Below are 5,454 nucleotides of genomic sequence, written 5' to 3'. Positions count from 1 at the left end.
TTCAATGACAGTCATTCTTTTTCATTTGAATTCACTATGGAGATTCTGACCCGGTTCAAATGAACCGCGGTTCACTACTACGCTACGCTACTTCAAGATTCGACTCAAGGACAACTTAGAATCTAGTATAGTGAAATGCATATACTTACATAGGATACCAAGGGAATGCTAACAAGCACTTCCTCGTAGCCGACAAACAGCTGACCATTTCAATCTCACTTTCCAATTTACCTTCTTCGAGGCACATCAACTGCCTCCTACGCCTTACCTTCGAGTCCCCATCGTTGGACTCTCGCCGCCCTCCTCCGCTTCGCTCCTCGCCACGCGACTCGTTCCTCGTCGCTGTTCCTCTGCGCCGTGCTCTCACCAGTCGTCACATCTGGTAGCACTTGCTGTTTTTCGTCCGGGAGGGGGTTCTTCATTCTCTATTTGCTACGCGACACGTGGAAAGCCGCTCGTTGAGCGTGTGTCGTCGTTCTTCGTCTCCACATTCGTCGGATTTCTTCGTTGCGACCTCATTTCATACGGCTTGCCGTGTTGAAATTTTGCGTGTGTACTGCACTAAGCGTCTGGTCTATAAGAACCGGATCAAGTTAGTACCCGTACCTAAAGTCGCATTCTTCATCAGCGTTATCGTTGATTGCGTGTGTACTGTAAGTGTCTGGTCTATAATAACCGGATCAATTCAGTACCTGCACCCCTCGTCGCTGTCCACCTGTACCCGACTACCTTTTCGGCACTTCATCGCTGTATTTTTCGACAATCAACCATGACTTCCTTGAATCCTCAAGGATGGTCTACTGACGCTATCACGCAGAAACTCATCGAAATGGTTGACAAGCAGCAACAACTGCTTAGCCATGAGTAAGCGTGAAGTGAAAGTGGAAGGTATCCGTCTGCCTGAATTTCATGGCACGATGGGAGAATCTGTTGATTTGTACTTCGAGCAACTTGCTCAGTACTTTGATGCCAAAAACATCGATTGGCAAAATGACAACCAAAGTTCTCGAATTTTGGCCATTACTACTGCGAACTTTAAAGGAAATGCTGCCGCTTGGTACAAGCTGAACAAGCGTGATATCAAGGACATGCAGGACCTTATGGCCAGGCTGACCGATGAATTTGTGCCTCCGGATTTGCAAGAGCGTTTGCGTGATCAATTGTACGCGCTCAAGCAGAAATTTTGCTCTAGCTTGGAAGATTACATCTCTCGCTTCCGTGAAGCCATCATGCAAGTGACAGACATGAGTGAGTTGGACAAGATCACTTACTTCACACGTGGACTAGGCAGTCCTACGCGCGAAGAGGTGCAATATCGTCGCTGTACAACAGTGTCGCAAGCAATGAAGATTGCTTTGGAGTATGATCGATCGCATCATGTCCGCGGTAAGAACTATCGTCCACCGTTCTTTTCGCAGGACCGATCACGCTCTCAGTCCAATAACAATTCGCACCAAAAGCAAGCCACGCCTATGCGTGTTCAGGAGAACGAACCCGAGCCAATGGAAATTGACTCAGGGGGTACTAGAAATCGCCGTTCTGCTTCTTCTTCGTCGTCTAACAAGCGATGTCGTTACTGCCAGAAGTCTGGTCATGTCATTGAGCAGTGCTTCAAGTTTAAGAACAAGGAGAAGTATGCTCGAAAGAACCGTCACGAGCAATCTGCCGCGAACTTTAATTCTTCTTCTCCTACAACTGCTGCTGCCGAACGAGTGTCTATGACCCGCTCCGATGACGAGGTTGAGGTTGTTGAAGTGGAAGAGATTTCCACGTCCACCTTGTCGTCCATGCATCGTGAGAACGAGCTCATTCGTAAACAAGGGACTTGTGATGGGAAACCTGTCGTTATCATGTTCGACAGTGGTGCTACGTGCAATGTTGTTCGGCCAGGGCTAGTCGCGAACACCGCTACGTCTGGTGTCTCACAAGTCACTCGGTTCGATGGAACTTCTACGAAAGCGCGTTCTGTGAAGAAAGGTCAAGCGACTATTGAATTCGGTCGCTACCGTTTCCGCAAACTTCAAGTCATGGAATGGTCACTTGGATCTGCCCATGATGCCATCTTGGGAAAACCTTGGTTTACCAAGTTTCAGCCATGTATCAATTGGCGTTCGCATGAGATTTCGTTTCCAAGTGTTTCTTGTGCATCAACCTTTGCTAGTCAAGCAGCTGTGGAGATTGCTGCTGTTGACTTTAAACGTAACGTGAAGAAACATGTGTACAAGGAAGTGTACCGTGTCAAAATTTGTGCGGTCACGCCAGTTAGTGAGTCGACTCCTGTTCCGATCACTCACTTATTGAAGCGTCTTACTGACGTCTCTCCGGAAACTTTACCGGATGGCTTACCGCCTTCACGTCGTGTGGATTTCGAACTCCACATGAAATCTGATGCTGTTCCAAGTAGCCGTGCTCCGTTCCGCCTGTCTAAGGTTGAGCAGGATGCACTAGATCTCTTCGTTGCAGAGAAACTGAAGAAAGGATAAATCGAAGTTTCTGATTCTCCTTGGGTGTCCAACATCTTTGGGATTCCAAAGAAAGATCCTACTTCTGGACATCAGCTGTCTCGCTCTGAGTGGGTACGCTCTGGATACTCGACTTTGCCTAACCGTTGGGTCATCGACTATCGCTATGTGAACTCGCAGTCGATTGTTCCAAAGATTCCACTGCCTCGCATCGACGAACTCTTCGATCAGATGTCTGGTTGTTCAGTTCTAGATTTGGCTCAAGGATATCACCAGATGCGTATCGCGCTCAAGAGTCGCAAGTATACCGCCTTTCGCACGCACGCTGAAACTTACCAGTGGTGTGTAGCTCCTATGGGATTGGCCGGTATGCCTGGTGTTTGGTCTCGCCTCATGAGGGTACTCTTTGCGAAGTACCGATTCATTGTTGTCTACTTGGATGACGTTTGTGTCTTTTCCATCAGTCTGGAAGAGCATGTTGAGCATCTTCAAACTCTCTTCGAGGTTCTACGTCGTGAGAATTTGTTCTGTCATCTCTCGAAGTGTCACTTTGGTCAGTCCGAAGTTAAGTTTCTCGGCCATACGATTTCTGCCAAAGGACTTGCTGTTGATACTCGCAAGACTGAAGCGATTGCAAAGTGGCCTACGCCACTAAACCAAAAGCAACTACAAAGCTTTTTGGGTCTCGCAGGTTATTACCGTCGCTTTATCCGTGATTACGCCATTATTGCGTTGCCTCTAAGTTCTCTTGTCAAGAAAGAACATGTCTGGAGCTGGGGGCCAGAACAGACGCGTTCGTTTGAGGAAATCAAATCCGCTCTTCAAGAAGCACCCGTGTTGCAGTTACCGGATTACGAGAAACGTTTCATCGTGACAACAGATGCCTCTGGCTACTGTGTTAATGGCGTTATTTCTCAAGTTCGTTTCGGTCAAGATCATCCGATCGCCTTCTTCTCGAAGAAACTTGGTCCTCACGAGATTAATTGGCCAACACACGAGAAAGAACTATTCGCTATTAAATTAGCGCTTGACACGTGACGTCACTACCTATACGGTCGTGAATTTGATATCTACACAGACAACACTGCTTGCAAATGGTTTTTGCACCACCCGAAGGTTTCAGCGAAATTAGCTCGCTACTTGACGTTTTTCGCACAGTTTACGTTTAAGTTGCATCACGTTAAGGGACACCTCAATGTGGTTGCCGATGCGTTGTCGCGTCAATTTTTGGGGCATGCGATCAATACGGCTACGTTTCATCAGTGTACCACGCGCTGCCATACCCGTGCAGCTCGAAACCTGACGAATCGACGCGTTATTACCGACTACCGCAGTCTTAACCAACATTTGGTTCGACCACCCTCTCGCCCTCAATTTCGTGGGGAGGATGTTGCTGCTGGTTACTACATGCGCCCTGATCCGACCTTAACTCAAGCTTACCGACATGTACCAGTGGAAACTCCACGTACCGTCGCTGCGGCTGAGAATATTGTTGTGGCCACCAATTTGACCCAACAAGCTCAAAATTGGAGCTCGCTCGGTTGGTCTGATTCGATTAGCAGAGAATTCGCTGCTGGATATCGCAATTGCCCAGACTACGGAGATCGGTTTAAGCATCCGGAACAACCAATTGTCAAACAAAATGGTTTACTTTTCCGCATGTACCAGACGATGATGCGCTTGTGTGTTCCGTTTACACGGGACAATCATCCTCGAACTTCCATCATCTCTTGCTTCCATGACTTCAATATTGCTGCTCATCCTGGAGCTCATCGAACGTACCTTCGCATTTCGCAATGGTATCATTGGCCCACTTTGGACCAAGACGTTCGCGATTATGTGCAAAGTTGTGAAACTTGCACTCGCTGGAAACACAGCAATGCTCGCAAGAATGGCAAGATGATTCCCATTCCGATTCTTGAGGAATGCTGGTCTGTCGTCTCTATGGACTTTATCACTGGATTACCTGATTCCAATGGTTTTGATGCAATCTTGACTGTTGTCGACAAGTTGTCCAAGCGCCCGAAGTATCGTGCGTGCAACCGGACTGATGATGCACAGATGACTGCGTATCACTTCTTTGATTGCGTTGTTCGCCATATCGATCATCATCAGCGATCGAGATTCCAAGTTCGTCTCCAAGTTCTGGTCATCCTTGGCTAAGCTAATGGGAATTCGTCTGCACATTACAACTTCCTATCGTGCCCAAGCCGATGGACAAACCGAACGCCAGAATCTGATTCTGGAAAGACGCTATACGCTGGATGATATCGTACCACGGACGTGATTGGTCGGATAATCTCGGAACGCTTGAGTATGCTCATGCTACTCTCGTCAGCGCATTTACCGGTATGTCGCCCTTTGAAGTTGATACTGGACGCAAGGAACGGAATCCGTTGAATCCTTTGAGCAATCCCAGTACCATGACTCAAATTCAGCGTGGAATTGTTGAATATGCGAAACAGTTCCAAGCCAAACGCCAAGAGATCATTGATTTGGCAAATAAGCATCTTCTTCAAGCCCAAGAACGTCAGAAGAAGTACTATGACAAGAAGCGATCATCGATCACGTTCAAGGAAGGAGACTTAGTCATGCTAGATACACGTCGCATTCCTTCCGCCCATGTGACTCAAGACATTGATGGGAAACGAGCTAAGCTCGCTGCTCGCAAGATGGGACCATTCGAGATTGTGAAAATGATCAACCCGAATGTGGCCAAGTTGAATCTTCCGCGAAGCATGAGTCGTCTGAACTCCACGTTCAATGTGGACGTGTTGAGTCATTACGTTGAAAAACCGTCGCGTTTTAAGGCTCGTCCTATCCCAAAGGCCTCAAGACTGATTATTGACGACGACACTGGCGCAACGATGCATATCATCGAGAAGCTTCTTCGAAAGCGTCAATTCAATCGCAAACCTGAATGGCTTGTGAAATGGCACGGATTGCCAGATCACGAAGCAACCTGGGAGCGCGAAAAAGACATCCGCCATGT

The sequence above is a fragment of the Phytophthora infestans genome, genomic scaffold, assembly GCF_000142945.1.
Source record: "Phytophthora infestans T30-4 supercont1.275 genomic scaffold, whole genome shotgun sequence".
Taxonomy (NCBI): Eukaryota; Oomycota; class Peronosporomycetes; order Peronosporales; family Peronosporaceae; genus Phytophthora; species Phytophthora infestans.
The sequence above is the reverse complement of the archived record's forward strand: the minus strand, read 5'-3'. Positions refer to the sequence as shown.